Source organism: Gorilla gorilla, chromosome 13 (genome assembly GCF_029281585.2).
Source record: "Gorilla gorilla gorilla isolate KB3781 chromosome 13, NHGRI_mGorGor1-v2.1_pri, whole genome shotgun sequence".
Taxonomy (NCBI): Eukaryota; Metazoa; Chordata; class Mammalia; order Primates; family Hominidae; genus Gorilla; species Gorilla gorilla.
Genome location: NC_073237.2, coordinates 115,026,359 through 115,047,185, shown reverse-complemented (window position 1 = coordinate 115,047,185; position 20,827 = coordinate 115,026,359). Strand labels below are relative to the sequence as shown.

The 20,827-nt window shown below is 38.3% G+C and overlaps 1 long non-coding RNA gene across 2 annotated transcripts in view; it reads right to left on the bottom strand.

Moving 5' to 3' along the window:
- LOC134756841 (uncharacterized) overlaps positions 1-20,827 on the bottom strand; it is a 78,907-nt gene that overhangs the window by 11,203 nt on the left and 46,877 nt on the right. The window lies entirely within an intron of this gene.

Sequence of the window (20,827 nt, the reverse complement as noted above, 5' to 3'; positions counted from 1 at the left end):
AACCAACAACTGCTTGCAAAGTAGATGGTGCTAACCTCTCTACTCCCCATTTGCAAACATATTTGTATTACATCTGGAACAAAATCATTAGTGGCAGGAAGACAGATGTTCTTCAAAGTTCGGGTGTGCATATAGACATCGAATATTTATGTAGATGTTATTTACTCATTTGCTTCTTTACTGTTCCAAAAAGATGGATGTTGAGCTTTCTCAAGATTTATTTCTTCTTTCTTTGGTTCCCAAGGTGACAAATCAAAGTTCACCCCAGGAACTTACAAAGTATATCATGGTGGGAGAAATACGTCAGATGTGGAATAATATTAATAACTAACATTGTGCAGATGTCAATCAGCATAGAGTCTTTTCTCAGAAATAATTTAAAGATCTTCTTCAAACCAAAGCAGTGTGTATATGGTAAAGAAAACACAGTGCATACTTCTATTAATAGATTGACTAATATAACAAATTTTACTCTAGAGTTTACTTTTAATTATAATTAATGGCAGGCGTGGTGGCTCATACCTGTAATCCCAGCACTTGGGTGATCAAGGCAGGAAGATCCCTTGATGCCAGGAGTTCCAGATCCGCATGGGCAACAAGGCAAGCCCCTGTCTATACAAAAATTAAAATAAAAAAGGCCGGGAGTGGTGGCTCACGCCTGTAATCCCAGCACTTTGGGAGGCCGAGGCGGGTGGATCACGAGATCAGGAGATCAAAACCATCCTGGCTAACATGGTGAAACCCCGTCTCTACTAAAAAAAAAAAAAAAAAAAAAACAAAAATTAGCTGGGGGTGGTGGCAGGCACCTGTAATCCCAGCTACTTGGGAGGCTGAGGCAGGAGAATTGCTTGAACCCAGGAGGTGGAGGTTGCAGTGAGCCAAGATTGTGCCACTGCACTCCAGCCTGGCAAAAGAGTGACACTCCATCTCAAAAAAAAAAAAAAAAAAAAATTAGCTAGGCATGGTGACGTGCACCTGTAGTCCCAGCCACTTGGTAGGCTGAGGCAGGAGGATCCCTTGAGTTTCCTTGTGGCCTAGGAGTTCCAGGCTACAGTGAAACATGATTGCTTCAGTTAACTCCAGCCTGGGTGACAGAGCAAGATCCCATTTCTAATATATATATGCATCATATATCTCATATATATATATATATGTACACACATATATATATATATACACACACACACACACATATGTATATATATTGTATCAGGTTTATTTTGAAGGCACATACTTAAGGGAGGGAATGCATGCAATATGATTGCCTATGACTAAAAATGTACATAATGTGCTATGGATGATACAAACAAATAGGAAATTTGATGAGGGTAAGTGTAGAAGAATAGGAGGCTATGTCCTTGAGCTATACCTATTTAGAGTGCTATAAAATTCCTGCATTTATTTAATAGAGTATATTGGAATTTGTACACCTTGAGATAGTTAACTACAGAAAGTGAAAAAAGATCGTATTCTCAAAAGGAACATAATACTTTAGCTATATTGCTTGGTAAAGCCCATTTAGAAGATACTATATGAATTTATTTGTGGACCCTAATCAATATGTGTAATCTCTAAGTCTTCTCTGCTTCTATAGAAAAGAACTAAATTCAAACTCACATAATAAAATGCTTTGGAATCCATGGAAAAAAGAAAGTGGTTAATGTCCAATAGAATGGCTATTATAGATAAAGTGTGTCCCTCCACAGTTCACAGTCTTAACCCCCATTGTGATAGTATTAGGAGGCGGGGCCTCTGTGAGATCATGAGGGTGAAACCCCCATTAAAGGTAACAGGGCCCTTGTAATAAAGACCCCACAGAGCTCTCTTGCTCTCTTTCTGCTATGTGAGGGCACAAGGAGAAGAGGGCTGTCTGGAAATCAAAAAGAGGACTCTCACCAGGCACCAAATCTGCCAGCACCTGCATCTTGAAATTCCTACGCTCTATAACTTTGAGAAATAAATGCTTGTTGTTGAAGCCACCCCGTCTATGGTATTCTGTTATAGCAGCCTGAACTGATAAGACAGAACCCAAATCCAAGTATTTATTTGTTTGTTTGTTTTTATTATGCATTACAGGTTTCCTTTGTATATTTTCTCATGCTGTCACTAAATGTAGAGTGTACTTTCCACCCATATCTGCCTGTCTAATGTATTCCGATTTTAAACTTAAGCTGCATTCCCAGCTTAAACTTCACTCCACAGAAAGCTTGCTCCAAATCTTTTATTTGAGTTACAGCCTCCTTTATCTTTGTTTTCAAAGCACTTTGTCTATTCTTATATTTTAAGATTTTGTAAATTGTATTTGGGTTTTTTGCTCACATCTTCCACAGTCATCTGTAACTTCCTCAAGAAAACAGGCTATGATTTATTCATCTTGCTCAGCATGTCACATGTCACATAGTAGATATTCAAGGAAACCTTGTTGAGGCAAAGAATACATCTTTTTGTTTGTCTTTATGTTTAATCTCTGACATCATCTAGCCCAGTGCCCAACATATAAAAGGAACTACATGACTGTTAGGTAAATATTGATATTTGACCAAAATCAATTTTGCTTGTTTCACAAACATTATGATTGAAATAAACCTTTTTTTTTTTCCAGTTTATCATGATCCAAATCACAAAATTACCCATTTTGGACTTTTGGTTTTTGTCTTTGAGTTTCTCACGTCTACTTCCACGAGTCCTTTTGTTCCACCGAAACACTTGTTATTCTAGGAAAACAATGTCCTACGGTGACTAATTATGTAATAAATGAGAATGACCCAACATGGTCTTTTTCACACGCACTCTAGTACCAAGTGTTTTCTCTTGTAATCCACTGCACTCAAAACACAAAATAATTGTATTAACTGGGGGCTGTTGAGGGTATTTTTTTTTATTTAAAATAAATGTTAATTTGTTATTAAATCTCTTGTTGAAAGACTAATAGCTTAATGAACGCATTAAATGTGTGCAAATTAGTTTTTTTTTCTGAATGCATTACTTAGTTTCAGATTGAAAGGGGGTGATACATCATCGTCATCTCTGCGGGAATTAATGAGGCATTAGGCCATCTCCTGTCATGGAGGCCAGACTTATGAACGATTCGCTGTATTGCACATGCAAACCTTGTCCTATCCTCTCTCTCCACCCACCGCATACATCTTTTCTGGGCTTTCTGCTTCTGCAGCCTAAGCTTTGGTACTTGAAATACAAATGCCAGCTCACCATCAGTTTGGAAGTGAAAAGTAGTCTATTGCAAGTGACAAATGTTGTTTACTGTTACTGGAAAACAGGGTGGAACAATGAGTGCATATATTAACATCACAGGGGATGGGTTTGGTAGTCATTCAATTGCTATCTTGCCCTGTGAAGACACATAACCTCTCTCCATTTCCCTCAATCACCCACTCACTCTCAGACATCTACATTAAAATAAAGAGCCTAAGGCAAAGCAAGCTATCTTAACTATAAGTGACAAGGTGTTCTCCACTCAACAGCTTTTCTCACCAGCTCTCAATCTCTCCCCATCACAAGCACAGCTTTCTCTGCCTGCATCTTTTGATACATTTGCCTAATCCTGCAGTTCCCAAATCAGCAGTTCCAAACCTCCATAAACAAGCAGCATTTAAAAGCCTTCAGTTTAATTCAATGACATAAAGTATGTCTTACTTGCATTTATTTTTATAATTAGCAGGTATGACATTTAATTCTGTTTCAAGAATCTCTGAGAAATTTTCAGTGTATCTTGAGATAATTGAAGATGTCACGGCCTATTCAAAAATCAGAGGTGAAGATCACTGGTATAGACATTACATTAAGCATAGTAATAACATCTGTGCAGGACATGGAAACATTATAACAATGTTCACCAATATTTCTTTTACACTAAAGAAACAATGTTTCATGCTGCAGGGCTTCTTTAAAAAGATTTGTTCTCCCTTGTATATATACTGCCCACCCCATGGAACATCATTTTTCTTACCTGCTCAGCTAGAATCACAAAACTTCAGGCACCGATCTATGTCTCTCACTAGCCACCAAATTTGCCCATTGTCTTCCATTCCTATTTTCAATTCATACTTTACACTTAATGCAGGTTGGTCCCTATTTTATGACATAAATCCCATTCCAGCAATTCTCTCTCAGCCGCTTTGGGTAATTTGCCTTCAGCTTTGGTATAAGTTCATTCTCTTTTGCCATATTGGTCCTTAGAAGCAGATTTGGGATAAGTGTGTCCACGACCATTATCAATGACATAGTTAATATTGAGTAATCACACACTCTTTATCCAACTAATGGTTCTTTTTTAAAAATAGGCACATGCTTTATTAATTAACATTCTTTTTGTTGTAAGCAACAGAAACCTATTGCCTAGTCTATTAGATTAAAAGGAAACTAATTTATTAGAAGGAAAATGGGATAGTTCAGAGCATGGAAAACTGGATGGAACAATCTTCAGTCTTAGGAGTCAGGGCAGATCCCAGAGCCTCAGCAACTTTAGCTCTTGGATCTTCTTTTAGAGCTCTGCCAATACTGTGACTACATTTCTGAGACGCGTAGAAAGAGTGTCTTCAGAATTTCACCTGCCAGCCTCAGAATATGTATCTATAACTTGATCAATAAAATTTGGCAAAGGGCCGGGCACGGTGGCTCATGCCTATAATCCCAGCACTGTGGGAGGATCACTTGAGGTCAGGATTTCAAGACCAGCCTGGCCAACATGGTGAAACTCTGTCTCTACTAAAAATACAAAAAAATTTGCCGGGTGTGGTGGTGGGTGCCTGTAATCCCAAATACTTGGGAGGCTGAGGCAGGAGAATCACCTGAACTCTGGAGGCAGAGGTTGCAGTGAGCAGAGATTGCACCATTGCACTCCAGTCTAAGCAACAGGAGCGAAATTCTGCCTAAAAAAAAAAATAAAATGTGGCCAAGGAAAGAGAGCATCGCTCAGTGGAGACAAAGATTTTGAGGCCTATTCAATTTGAACTGGGGACTTTGACAGAGAAAAGAGCAGTATACTGAATGCACCTATTTGAAAAGCATAAACCAAATCCTTCCTTTCAGTAGCCTTGGAAGTTCCACACTTCAGCTAACACACACATCCCTCTCCACCATCATGGATCCAATTTCTTAACCATTGCATTTAATGTATAAAAATAGCAGTGCCCAAATGAAGAAACTTTCTTACTCAAATTGGGAAACAAGAACTAATTGGACATGGAAAATCCTATTTCTTACTTTGTTATTCCTCCTGCCCCAATTAATATAAATAGAAAGATAGGCCTGGCGCGGTGGCTCATGCCTGTAATCCCAGCACTTTGGGAGGCTGAGGTGGGTGGATCACCTGAGATCGGGAGTTCGAGACCAGCCTGACCCACATGGAGAAACCCCATCTGTACTAAAAATACAAAATTAGCCAGGCTTGGTGGCACATGCCTATAATTCCAGCTACTTGGGAAGGCTGAGGCAGGAGAATCACTTGAACCTGGGAGGCAGAGGTTTCGGTGAGCCGAGATTGTGCCACTGCACTCCAGCCTGGGCAACAAGAGCAAAACTCTGTCTCAAAAAAAAAAAAAAAAAAAGAAAGAAAGAAAGAAAGATAAACACTAACATGTATGAGGTAATTGTCAAGGTATTGGATAAGGTCTTACATCTATGAAACTCTGAAAATCAACTGATATTCCTTTCAGAGTATCCTTTTAGAAAAATCAGCTGTTCTGCAAGTAATCAGAAAAGTATCTTCACTTGAATAGTAAATATTGTGAATTGAATAAAAATGTTTCCAATATGTAAGTATTGCTTCCTCATGTTTCAATGATGTATTTTAGTGCTTCTCCTCTAATTATAAATGTAACATAGGCTGGGCTATGTAATTACTCATGTAATCCCAGCACTTTGGGAGGCTGATGGGGGGGGGTGGGTCACCTGAGGTCAGGAGTTCAAGATCAGCCTGGCCAACATGGCGAAACCCCGTCTCTACTAAAAATACAAAAAATTAGCTGGACGTGGTGGCTCACGCCTGTAGTCCCAGCTACTTGGGAGGCTGAGGCAGGAGGATCACTTGAACCTGGGAGGTAGAGGTTGTAGTGAGCTGAGATCACGCCACTGCACTCCAGCGTGTGCAACAGAGTAAGACCTATCTCGAGGAAAAAAAAAAATACAATGATACATACTGTTCTAAAACATATATTATTATTATTATACATTAATAATAATACATTGTTATGTATATTAGTCACAAATTAATTGGAATATTTAGAGGAGTGAAATCAATAAAACACCAACAATTCTATCACCCAGTGTTGACTTCTTTTAACAATGTGGTATACATTCTTTTAGATTTATTATAAAACGATTTTAATGTCTGCAGACCACTCCACTATATGGATGTATTTGAATCTACTTAATAATTTTTTTTTCATTGAATATCTAGCTTATTTTCAATTTTCTTATCAGTAACACCATTGCAATGATTTGTTTTATGCAAATTCTGTACATATTCTTTTTCTAATAATTTTTTTCCAGTTTGAAAAAAGTGGAAATTTTTGTTCAGGATACATGGATTTTTAAGTCGCCTCTTAATACACATACTTGTATTTGTTTTCAAAGATTTTTCTGTATGTATTATCTCATTTAATTTTCTCAATTGTACTGTGAGGGAGGCAAGTGAGGTATCATTATCCTTTCTCACAAGCGGGAACACTGAGATTACAAGCGTTCTGCCCAGATCATGCAACACTTAAGTGACAAAGGCATCTATTTCAGGTCCTTCTTCTCCAATTATTTTTTAAACACAGATGTGCTGCTTTCAGAGTAAAGGTCCATTTCTAATCCTAAAAGAAAAACATGGCATAATAAGAGAGCTACGCTTATTGTCTACCTATTCTGTACCAGGCACTCTGTTAGACATTTTAGATACATGATCTCATATAATCCTCACAGCAAACTTATGTGATTGGTTTTATTGTCTCCTTTACAGATTACAGAACAGAGGATTAGTAAGGTTAAGTAACTCCTTCAAGGACACAGATAAAAGGTGGAGCAAGGATTTCAACTCCAATTCTGAAATGCATGCTTTTTCTTAAGCTATGCTCCTTAATTATAAAATGGTAACCAAAATGGATTTTCTTCCGTTAAAACCAATGTCTGAATGAGCTTTGCTGTCATTGAGTTTGAGAGAGTGAGAGAGAGGCAGAGAAAGAGAGAGAGAGAGAGAGAGAGAGAGAGAAAGGGAAGGAAACAGAGAGAGAGAGAGAGAGAGGTGAATGTTGTAGAATAAAAGCAAAGGCAGGGAGAATTTTTTCAAGGTCGAGCACAGAATCAGCCAAGGTTGAAAAGGAAAACTCTAAGCCCCCCACATCCTCTGACTGCACTGGAGGCCGAAAGAGAAAAGGAAAGAGAGCTGGAGATAAACTGTATGAGGCACAGTACATGTTGTACTAATAAATGTTTAACAGCCAGAGTGGAGAGGGTAGTGATTTGTAGTGCTTGCCAATCTCCTTGGTGTAAATACTCCCGCAAGGGCTGATTTCAATCTACCATCAAGCTTGTAACACCAAGAAGGGTGATTTTGTATAAACTTTCATGATTGGATTTTCATGAATGCAATTCTGTTGGGTCTTAGAGAGGCAATTCTTGGAATTTGACATTTGTTGCAATGAAAAATTAATAAATAATGCTTGAATCTTTATTTCATAATTTATATCAGGAGATATGCTAAGCACCAGGGAAAGTAAGTTAAACCAGATATAGCTGTAACCTGAAAAAAAAAATCTTGCAGGCTAGTAGTGAGAAGGACACGTAAACAATTTAATGTGATATATGAGTAATAAGAGAAGCATGGCCTCAAAATGGTGATGATATATTAGCATATTAAAATGATCAGCTCCACTCCAGAAGGCCATCTGATTCTTTTGCACTTTGGTCTATAGATTTTGCCCCATTGTGACATTGCTCAATCTACAGTAATCAAGAAAAATACTGTAAATAGCCGGCATTGAATAAGTGATCTGCACAAAGATGTCTTATGTCTCAAGCAATGGGGTTCCCTTCGGTCTCCCCACTTCTACTGACAAACATGCAATGTAATGACATTCTCAGTGGCTCTTCCAAGTGTATTACACTTGTAGATAAAGACTGAAACTATTTTTAGATACTAAAAAAAATTACCAAGGGAGGCACTTTCATCATTTATTAATATGCAGGCTCTTTATTTTTATTTATTAATGAAGTTTAGAAAATGGTTCTTGTACAGCATCAAGTGGCTTTCTTATAAAAATAAAATAGGACTAATACAGGCTCCAACAGTCTTTTCCAATCTAGTGTTCACCTTTGTAATATACAGCTCTTCTCCTGGGAATCACAAAATACAATTACTGTTTTGATGCTTCTGAGTGCCAGCAAAGGCAACTGAGTTAAATTCACAAGACTAAGATAACTAGGCAAAGTCTTAAGTATTTCATTTATTTGAAAAAAATTGGGTGTATTTCTCATTTATTGAGGCTGTTCAAGACAGGACTTGATAATAATTTGATAGAAAAGTTCTTTAAGCATTGGGGGTGGAGGGGATGGGTTAAACTTAATCAGTGTTTCCCAGGCTATATTCTGGAAACTGGAAAAATTTAAGAGATGTGGCACAGAAGAAAGGAATACTGTTCAAATAAGTTTGGGAAACACTGTATTTTATCTAGAACTCTGTCTGAGAGTTTCACAATATGTTTAGATGTAACAAAGGACCTGAAAAGTTCTTAAGAAACTAGTTTAAATTGGCCGGGCACCGTGGTTCATGCCTGTAATCCCAGCACTTTGGGAGGCTGAGGCAGGCGGATCATGAGGTCAGGAGTTCAAGACCAGCCTGGCCAACATGGTAAAAACCCTGTCTCTACTAAAAAAAAAAAAAAAAAAAATACAAAAATACAAAAATTAGCCGGGCAGTGGTGGCTGGCACCTATAATCCCAGGTACTCAGGAGGCTGAGGCAGGAGAATAGCTTGAAACCAGAAGGCAGAGGTTGCAGTGAGCCGAGATCATGCCACTGCACTCCAGCATGGGCGAAAGAGTAAAACTCTGTCAAAAAAAAAGAAAAGAAAGAAAGAAAGGAAGGAAAGAAAGAAAAAGAAAGAGAGAGAGAGAAAGAAAGAAAGAAAGAAAGAAAGAAAGAAAGAAAGAAAGAAAGAAAGAAAGGAACTAGTTTAAATCGATTAGCTTCAGATTTTCCAAATTGTCGAGTTTCAGAGAACTTGTTAAAATCAGGGGACTATTAACTTACAACATATTCTTGCATCTCACAAAGCATCAAGTTATGCTAACTATGAACTAGAATATCATTAAAGTTTATTTTAACATTAATACTTTGTCTTCACCAGTTTCACATTCTATTAAGATAATAGTTCAACCAATATAAAGTTACCTATAGCCATAGTAAATTTAAGTGGAATATCAGCCTTTCTTACCTTTTTTTACCTAGTTAGTCCAGCTCATTGTTCAGATCTCAGTGTAATCAATACTTCCTCAGAGGAACATTTTTACTCTGTGTAGCCCTTTCAGGACACTTAAAATTAATTTGTATCATTATCCGATTAATAAATTTCTCCTAGTTGTAAGCTGAAAATGCCATGACAAAATAGAGTTTATTTTGGCCAAAAGTTGTATTTGCCATGGCTAATATGATGGCTGTCCAGCACACAATTTGCTTAATAAATATTCATCAAATGCTTAAAGAATGAAGCATCTCCTAGAAATTTAAGGATACTTCCCTCTCAATGTCTAAGTTCTATCTTGGGCAGAATATGTTAATGACTTAAATCAAGGCTAGAAGATGTGTTTATCAATTTTTTTTTTTGTAATTAACACAAAGTTTGGAAAGTGGGTAGGGAATGATGAACGAGGGAGCAAAGCAAGTCTCGTCAGGCTGGGTCAATGGGCTGGATCCCTAAATGCAGCCTTTAATAAGGATAGATGGTTGACCTGCAAAAACCAAACCCCATGGAAGAATTCCAGTACGAGGAAGACAAGGCGTTATGGCATGAGACATTTTCTTCTAAAACAAAACACACACACATACTGACACACACAGGGAAACAAACTGTCACTGATAGCTCAATATCCATCAAGAGTGAGCTATTACTAACACAAATGTATGTTAACTCAGACCATATTAAGAAGTAAAACATCAAGATTTGGGAACTTAGAATTACAGCATAATGCTTCAGAGTGTAGACTCTTGAGGTGGACTTTCAAGATTTGAATTTTGTATCTCCTGCTTCCTAGCTACACGACTTTGAGGTAATTACTTAATATTACTGGACCTAGGTTTCCTTATCTGTAAAATGAGAACCTACCTCAAAGTTGTTACGAAGATTCAAATAGTTAACAGAGTCAAGAAGCTAATCTCAGCTATTCTTATTAGTCATAAGAGTAAGATTAGTACTATCACTGATGCAGGAATTCTGTTTTGAGTTTGCACAAGAGGATTCAGTTAAAGGGGACATTAGAAGGCAGTATAGTATATTTGTCAGATGTACATACTCTGGTGTTAAGGAGACTTGGATTGAAATCCCTTGCATGCTGCTTACTAGTGAACTTAGGTTGCTGAACCTACTTCTGCCCTTACTTCATTCTTTATTCGGGTTAACTGAAAGTAAATGGGAGGCACCTGAGAATCACTTAGTTCTGTGTCCATAGTAAGTGCCGAAACCCAACAGCAGCTGAGAATCTCAAAGGGAAATGACAAGATAATTGAAAAAAAGAAGCCGAGCAAGAAATCTAAGACAAGACAAAGAACAATGTGCCCAGTATTTTAAAACATTGGAGGGGCAAAGATAAAAGTGGGCTACAACTTGAGGTCTCACCAAATAGGTATAAGCTACAGAGAGGCACATCTCAAGGTTAGTTCATTAAGAAAATAAAAATTAATAAATAACAATTTCAAGTAGTCATAGCTACCCCTAAACAGGATAGGAAGCCTTAGAAGATATTAAGTTTCTACTACAGAAATTGCTTATGATTACACTGCACAACAATGTGTAGGAGTTAAACTACATATTCGAAAGTTCCTTCCAACACTCTGTATCTATAGTTCTGAACATCCCATTAATAGTCATACGTTAATGTCCCTTTGTTCCTAAGTGCTCTGACTCAGTTGATCTTAACATGGAAAGAGAGACAGGTGAATAGGAAAGACCAGGGAAACTGATTTTCTTTCCTTAAAGCAAATTTCCATTTCACCACCTATTGCTCATAAACACCTGCATACATTTCTGAACATCCCAACACATGCCTGGGATGCTCTTACTCATTAGCGGGTTGGGATACTGACACGGATTCATTGCCACATTAGCACTGTATATTGTGCTAACTCTATAGAGTATCTTCCATTCTGGAAGTCTGTGCAAATAACATCAAAATGCCACACTTCTAAGGTGACAAGGGGCAACGATGCTTAAAAATGTTAAATCTCTTTTTAATTTGAAAGGGAGATTTCCTTGATGTTGAGGTGAAAGCAGGAAAAAGCAAGGAAACAAAATGCAAATGTCAGGGCAGGATTTTCCCTTCACGCAGGGTAAAAGACAACATTTAAAGGAAGATTTAAAACATTTAAAGATTCAAAACATGTAAAATAAGTGCGTGGAAGCTGGAAATACTCCTCATGGAAGCTGGTAATACTCCTCATAAGAGTTGATTGAATCATGATAAGTAAAATATAATAGCAATATCAGTTTTCTACTTAAGGTACAACAGGCACTATGCTATGCACTTCACCTACATTGTCTCAATTTTTCATCATGCAAGTGTCAGGATTTTCAATATTATTTTAAAGATGAGGAAACTGAAGTTTGGAGAAGGGAAGTTGCTGAAAATCACAAAGCCCAGATGGAGTCCAACCAGGACTCAATATCAGTTACCTTTCTTTCTTTCTTTCTCTTTCTTTCTTTCTTTCTTTCTCTTTCCTTCCTTCCTTCCTTTCTTTCCTTCCTTCTTTCTTTCTTCCCTCCTTTCTTTCTCTCTCTTTTCCTTCCTTCCTTCCTTCCTTCCTTCCTTCCTTCCTTCCTTCCTTCCTTCCTTCCTTCCTTCTTTCCTTCCTTCCTTCCTCCTGCCCTCCCTTCCCTCCTTCCTTCCTTCCTTTCTTTCTCAGAGTCTTGCTCTGTCACCCAGGCTGGAGTGCAGTGGCACAATCTCAGCTCAACGCAGCCTCTGCCCCCCCAAGTTTCCAGTGATTCTCCTGCCTCAGCCTCCCAAGTAGCTGGGATGACAGGCACCCACCACCATGCCCAGCTAATTTTTTTTTTCTTCTATTTTTAGTAGAGACAGGGTTTCGCCATGTTGGCCAGGCTGGTCTTGAACTCCTGACCTCAGGTGATCCGCCAATCTTGGCCTCCCAAAGTGCTGGAATTACAGGTGTGAACCATCTTGCCTGGCCTCCCCCTCAAAATTCTACAATATTCTTATTTTAAATGACTTTCTCCCCTCCATATCCCCCCTTGTCTAAAGAACCATGCAAGTGTACATACCACCATCATAGCATTTAGGTCTCCTGTGACTTACAGTTAGTTGGAACACAAACTCCTTTAATAATGAGCGCCTCAACCAAATGATGGTCATTTTTATGTTCTTCAGGCCTAGGTCGGGCGCAGGGGCTCAAGCCTGTAATCTCAGGACTTTGGGAGGCTGAGATGGGTAGATCACCTGAGGTCGGGAGTTTGAGAACAGCCTGACGAAACATCCATCTCTACTAAAAATACAAAAAAATTAGCCAGGCTTGGTGGCACACACCTGTAGTCCCAGCTGCCTGGGAGGCTGAGGCAGGAGAATCACTTGAAGCCCCGGGAGCAGAGGTTGCAGTGAGGCGAGATCATGCCACTGCACTCCATCCTGGGCGACAGAGTGACTCCTTCTCAAAGATCAAATAAAATAATTAAAAATATATATATTATTCAGTCCTAGTCCTTAGAAATAATACTTGTCCATAGACTAGCACATAGAAATAATATCGTTAATATTTATAATATATGAATAATTGCTAATGTTTATCAAGGGGTTAACATGTGTCAGATTCTATTCTAAGCACTTTTCACGCGCTAATTCATTTAACAGTATAAGAAACCAATGCAGTAGGTATAATTATATCCATTATGCAGAACATTTAAGTACCTTAGATACTCAATTACATGAACATTTCTTTTCTTATCCTTGCAAACTGCTATAATTTTACTCTAAGTTTTGCTCACCTCTTGCCTTCTGTCTCTTCCAAACCATCATTTACAAGGCTTCCAGAATTATCTCATAAAAGCCAAGGTTACATCAGGCCATTCCCCTGATGGTCCCATTTTCTGCAAGAAAGAGTCCAAGCTCCTTAGTCTGTCCATTCAGCCCTTCTTAATCTGACCTCAGCCTGTCTTGCATGTGTGTTTCCACCCTCCTTCATTTGCCCTGTGCCCTAAATCACCTCTGGAGAGCTCATATCTCTAAGCTAAGTTTAATGATGTTCTTCATCTCATAACATCCTTTCCTGAACTTGTGTGCTGAAACAAAGCAAATATTACACTGAAGCCTGATTATACCTAGGCCAACTGAACATCATCTCCTACCTGGAATGCTGAAATAGTCTTCAGCCTGATTTTTCTACTTCTACACTTGACCCTGCCCTCCCAGAAAGGTCCCCTACTGTAGCCTAAGAGAACATTTTTTGAAAAGTAAGTCAAACACAATTTACCTATGTAACAAGCCTACACATGTTCCTCTAGACCCTAAAATAAGAGTAGAGGAACAAAAAAATTCAAATCATGCCACTGCCCAGCTCAGATCTATGACTGGCTTCTCATATACTTGGAATAATATCCATACCCCTTACTTTGCCCTCTAAGATCCTACGTGGTTTGCCTCATGCCTTCCCTTTCACCTCCTCTTCTCTGTGCTTCGCTTCTTGTTCATTCTTGTCAACCATGTGGTTATTCCTGTTATTTTGAGACCACGAGCTCACTCATTGCTCATCCACTGTTGCTTCAACAGTTTTCTACTTATTCTCCAACCTGGACTTTTGGTTAGATCTCTCCTTGACGTTATTCACATCCATGCTCAAATATTATGCTTTCAAGATAGGACTTCTCTGGTCTCCGTATTTTGAATGTTCCCTGTTCTTCCATATATTCACTAATTCCATACTGGTTTATCTTTCTTCATAACATTTCTGCCACTTGAAATCATAGTGTATACTAATTTGTATATTTCTTTCTAGACTGCCTTCACACTCATAAGTTCTAAGCTTTATTAGATTTAAGGATTTGGCCTTTTTTGTTCTTTGTTTTTTCTTAGCAAATGATACTGGGTGCATCCTAAGTAGAAAAAAAAATTTGTTGAACGAATGCTGGTCCATGGAATTTTTCCCTTTACTCTAAGACAAATTATGTGTTCTTTATCACTTTTCTTCTCCTCAATGGACAGTGTTGGCTAATTCATACCCCTCAGTTCATGACAAATGTTTATGATCCATCCTTACAAAGATATGTTTCTATATTATTTATTTTATTCCCATGTGCCCCCATTTCCCTCTCCACATCACAGGGTTTAATGAGTACCCTTTTGTATTAGTCTGTTCTCACACTGCTAATAAAGACATACCTGAGACTGGGTAATTTTTAAAGGAAAGAGGTTTAATTGACTCACAGTTCCACATGGCTGGGGAGGCCTCACAATCATGGTGGAAGGGGAATGAGGAGTAAAGTCACATCTTACATGGTGGCAGGCAAGAGAGCTTGTGTGGGGTAACTCCCCTTTATAAAACCATCAGCTCTTGTGAGACTTATTCACTATCACAAGAACAACATGGGAAAGACCCATCCCCATGATTCAATTACCTCCCACTGGGTCCTTCCCATGACACATGGGAATTATGGGAGCTAAAATTCAAGATAAATTTTGGGTGGGGACACAGCTAAACCATATCAGCTTTTGTTTATATGAATTTTTGTATGTATGTTATTTTGTAGTTAACATATTTTTAATATGTATAAATGAAAACAGTATGATTCTCATTCTATTTGTCCTGTTTTCTGGACCCATCCATGTTACTATGTGCACATCTAGTATGTAGTGTCTCCTGACCTTCTGGTTCTCCATTGAACAGCTGACATATTTTAACCTGCCTCATTCTCCAAGGAGGTGCTCCCACACTCCTTGCAACAAATCCTACAATGAACACCTTTTACTCATCCCTTTGTGTAAGTCCATGAAAATTCTTTCTTTTTTCTTTTGTTTTTTTTTTTTTTTTTTTTTTTTTGAGACAGAGTCTCGCTCTGTCACCCAGGCTGGAGTGCAGTGGCACAATCTCAGCTCACTGCAACCTCCACCTCTTGGGTTCAAGCAATTCTCCAGCCTCATCCTCCCAAGTAGCTGGGAATACAGGCACATGCCACTGTGTCCAGCTAATTTTTGTATTTTTAGTAGAGACCGGGTTTCACCATGTTGGCCAGGCTGGTCTCGAATTCCTGACCTCAGGGAAGATTTGTGGAATGGGACTATTTCTACACTTAATCTGACTAGGCATAGTTGCAATGCTCTCCAGAATGCCTATACATCTATTGTACAACCAGTGGTGCATGGTGGCTTCCTATCCTCATATCTCTGACAACATTTTCCATGATTGAGCTTTCTAATTACTTTTTCAATGCACTTTCCACATTATGGCACATTATGGTGCACAGTACTTCATGTTATCTGGTCACCATCTCTGTCATTGCTGTATGCTGTGCCTCCTAAGGGTGGGGTTACACTGTTATTTTTGTATTCCAAATACAAAAAGTCTAGTCCAGTGCCTGTCACAAAATGTGGACTTAATAGAATGCGTTAAATGAAAGAGTAAGCTATATTTCTTCACTTTAGCTCAGCCCCATCTAGAACATGTATTCACTTTAAAACTGCTATATGACAAATGTTTTTTTAGATGATACAGATGCATTTTTTTTCTAAATCTTTCAGTAAGTTTCTATTCTCTTCTACATATGAGGAAACTGAGGCTAAGCCTCAGTTTTAACAACACAGCTGAGGTGGTTCAAGCATGGGGTTTGAGCAGATCTGAGTGACTAGAAAGCCAAAGCCCTCCCCCTCATTTTTCTGTTTATGTTGATGGATTCTCATGGTAATAAGATAAATGAATCAAGTAGAATTTGTTTTTATATTTTTATATAAGTACTCTATCTCTCCCCTACAAGTAACATGAGATTTTCTCTGTGCCATAAACCACAACTCCTGAAATCTATGAAATAACAATATCCCACATTCAGGACATGTTTAAAGTCACCACCACTCGCAATAATCCTTGGCATTTAGGAAAACATTTTTTTTTTTCTGGAGAGTTTCTTCTTTAGGGATATCAACACAACTAGCTGTTAATCTGGACACAAAATCCTTGCTTATCTATAGAACACTAGGCTAGAGGATTTTTTAAATGTCTGGTTGAAGTGTATCAAATCCATATATACATGTTAATTTCTTACTTTGTGCTGGACACTGCTAAATTCTGACAAATGATGATGAATAGGGCAAACATAGTCTGTTACTTCAGAACTCACCAAAGGATATGAGCATGCAGAAAAGGTAGAGACAAAACTAATAGAGAAGAAGTGATAGGGCAAAATGTGAAAACATTAGAGGGACACTTAACCCAGCCCTGGAGCAAGGGAGACTTTTGGAAGTAAATGATGGAGATTAATAGGAGAGGAGACAAAGGTGGAAGAAGAAGACAAAGGTGGAGGAAGAAGAAAAAGTGTATTCTAAGAAAAGAGAATGGAGTGTGCAAAAGCCCAGAGGGGAAAAAATGCCTTGTGTATGCAAGGAAATAAAAGAAGTTGAACAAGGCTGGAGCGCAGATTGTAAAGAGAAGGGGAAACTCTTACAGTTAAGACTGGACAGCTCAGCAGGGTCCAGGTCACACTGGCTGATTATAAAGTGACTTTAATCTATGTCTGAGGACAGTGGAGACCTATTCGATGGTTAGCAAAGCAAGAAAATGACATGATCAGATTCGTGTTTTGGAAGATTCTCTTGGCCACAGAAAAAATAAGATTAAAAGTAGGAATGGGGATAGGAGTTGATACTAGAGGTAAGAGGACCATTTAAATGCTTATTGCAGTGATGCAGGGGAGTGATAATGATGTGGACAAAAACAGATGGGATAGAACTAACTGAGTAAAATAGTAAGATAAACCTAGGGACTGATTGGATAAAGGTGGGGAGAGTTAAGGACCATGCCTAGTGCTCAATATTAATCCCCTCACACACCATATAATGTAGATTCTATGTTCGTGGTCTCTGTGATGAGCTTTCTGAAAGGCACTTCAGCTAACTCCTAAAAGTACAAAGCACAGCACATTTCTAGGACAGGAAAGGTAATCAAATTAATTTTTTTGTGCTCAGCTTTCATTTTAACTTCTTATTGAACCTGAGTCCATGATGTTTGAACTTCTAAGAGTTTGCTTCTGGTTCCTGTTTCCTTCCAACTCAAATCAATAGAGCAAATGGTGAGTGAAGGCAATCAACCTTTACTCAGGATGGTTTAGCAAAACAGCTATTGCAGAGAGTTTCCGTTTTCCTGATCTGGGATCTTTTCTTTGTGGGACCTTCACTAGTACCACCTCATGACCTCTTTCTCTGACTCATTCTCCCAACAGAAGTTGGAATGAATTATTCGATTGGTGAATTCGAAAGGAGAAATAGAGTATGTATGTGTTAATTGCTAACATCTTCAACATCTCCAAAATACCACACTGACTTCTCTAGATCAGGTAGTTCAGATGAGTTCACAACTCTCTGGAACAAGGGTCCTTTTCAAAGCTTATTTTTATATAGTCAATTGTACCGTTGTTCTTTTCCTATTGTCTTCTATTTACATTTTCTTTTAAATTTCTCTTTCTCTCTCTTTTTATTTTTGCTCTCTCACCTTTTTGTCTCACTCATGTCTCCTTTAACTGGATTCTTATTCCTTTGTTTCAACATTAAAAATACCAATTTTAGTGATTATTTTAAAACCATTCTGTGTTTTTAATACACACACTCTCTGACCCTCTCCCGACCCCCTCCCATTCTCTCAGAAGAGATATGAAAGATGGCATATCTATTAATTAACAAGTCTCACTTTGTCATTCTAACTTACTTTGGAATCAGTGTTAATTTATAAATAACTATCTAGTTTTGTAAAAATGACTAACTGGGAAATATCCAAACATTCAAGATCTTCCTTCCCAAGCCAATTATACATCTTTTATAGTAATTTTCATTACATCCATATTTAAACCTGCTAACTCTGCCCTGAAGCCAAATCAGCCTGTGGAGAATCTAAGATGTCCTAGAATGTTTCCTGGAATGTCTTTCTATCTTTGTGTTCTTGTGCATCTGTCATTACTAACAAGAAGAAGCTCAAAACACACTGTTTCCAACAAGCTGCCCTTGATATACTTACATATTTATATACTGTGTTGCTCCACACATTTTTATTCTATACAAAAACCTCACTAAACATTTTCTACTTCTTCTAAAATTCTCCCCATATCCACAGTTTTAAAATCAATCACTCTATCTATCTATCTATCTATCTATCTATCTATCTATCTATCTACCTATCCAATTTAACTATCAGTTGAGAGTAGAACAAATTATTTCCTTTTTAGAAGACTTACATCAGGCTCAGGAATCATTAAGCTTACAGTCTGGGTCAGGGATGATGTAGGAATGATTGTCTCTCCCCACAGTTCAGGGAAGTGTACATGTACTTGCTCTAATAAAGCCTATATTGGTTTTATAACCAATCATATTGGGTTCTTGGCTTTGATTGCTCTGGGTTTGATGTTCACTAACTCAAGAGCAGAATTCAGTAACCATTTATCACATTTCTCTTTGGTCTTATTGTTAGACATGATGCAGAATTATAATAAAATATAAAAATACTTTTACATTTGCATCTGGTTAAACTATAACCATTCTACTTCTGTTCCATTAACGATTTCAACTCCCATTAGTGTCTATACTTTCACAGGTACCATGTCCTTTATCTATTTTACATCTTCCAACACAATTCATTTGGCATTCCATACTCAGCAAGTGATCAATACGTGCTTGTTAACTGAGTTAGTGAGAAATTGAGCCCTTGGCATCTGCCCTTGCAAAGGAGAAACATTTCCCACCCAGAAAGTGTGAGGAAAAGAAACCTAGAGAGAGAGACTATTTGGAACCTTGGCAACTCACATGTTGACATATTGCTTCAGAGTCCTGGGCCCTGTGTTTAGGGAGTGAGGAAAAAGGATGATCCAACCTCTGATCAAGGACAAATGACAGCAAGGAATCCTCAGAGCAGCAAACAGGAAAGTTGATGCTAGACAGAAGTTCAATCTCCCAGGGAATCTCAGGCATTGGAAGCTACCCTCGTTGTCTGGGCTCTCTAGAGCCACTGACATGGGAAATTCAAATGTGAGAAGACACAAGTTCAGAGCAACATTTGTCATAGGTGGCTATTTCTGCCACAATTACCCGTGGCTCCCAAACTCATCATTTGTAATTAAAGTAGGGGTGTTTGACATTTTCCATCATTGCAATTTCTGCTACCCTATGACCAAATGACATGGCACCCCTTGAGCCTTGATGACGGGCTGAGAAAGAAAGATCCCTTGGTTTTAGACCACTCAGCCTGCATGGCCTACAAGTAACCATTTGTCATTATCTTCCACCATTTCATTACCTGCACTGCACTGCCACCTCCATGCTTCTGCTCATGGTTTTTCTTCTGTTTCATAAGCCCCACATCACTACATTTCTCATCTCTTAAGGCCTATTTTTTTAAAAATTATTCTCTATGAATCCAGGTAGCAGAATGTAATGATTGCCAGTGTGAACATAAGAGGCAGACTTCTGGGATTAAAATTCCAGCTCCCTTACTCACTAGCAATATGACCTTAGGCAAGTTAGCCTCTCAGCCTCAGTTTTCTGGAAGTAGACTATTATGTGCATACTAATTTACCTTCCTCATGGATGCGATTGGGAATAAATGATTATGTGTGTATGTCTATATGTGCATTTACACATGTTTATTTCTGTATCTATTATTATGTGCATACTAATTTACCTTCCTCATGGATGTGATCAGGAATAAATGATTATGTGTGTGTGTCTATATGTGCATTTACATACGTTTATTTCTGTATATATGTACACACCCATATACACATACAAACTTAAAATATGCCTTAAACTTAAAAAGTGCCTGACATTTACTAAATCTTAGTAAATGCTGGGTGTTTGCTATTATCGCTGTTTAATTTCTTACTGTTGAAATCCTTATAGTTTTTGTGTTGTTCTCTCTGTCTCTCTGTCTCTCTCTCTCCCCCTCCCTCCCTCTCTGTCTCTCTCCCTCCTTCCCTCCCTTCTTCTTTCCTTCTCTCTCTCTCTTTTTCTCCCTCTATTTATTTCTCACTTCTCATATACATTAGTTTGTAGTGTAGCCTTGAAGTCATGGAATTTATAAATATCACCGAAGTGGTATTAGTATTAAAACCTCATTCTCAAAATAAGTCTTCAAAAAGGTGACTCACATGTAAACACAGACTAGCTGAGGCAATACGCTCACCTTGTGTGTTCTTTCTTTCCTGCTCAGCCTCTTGAATTGTCTTTGCCCCTACCTGCACTAAAGGAAGATTTGCTTTCTGCTACCATTTTCCACCATAGAGGTGCTAATGTTCTTGTCAAGGGTGACATCTCCACATTCTGCCAATCCTACCAATCCTTGTGATGCTGACAGAATATTGGACCTGTATAGCAATGAGCGCAGAGTAGAAAGTGAAAGACATGGACAAGAGGACAGA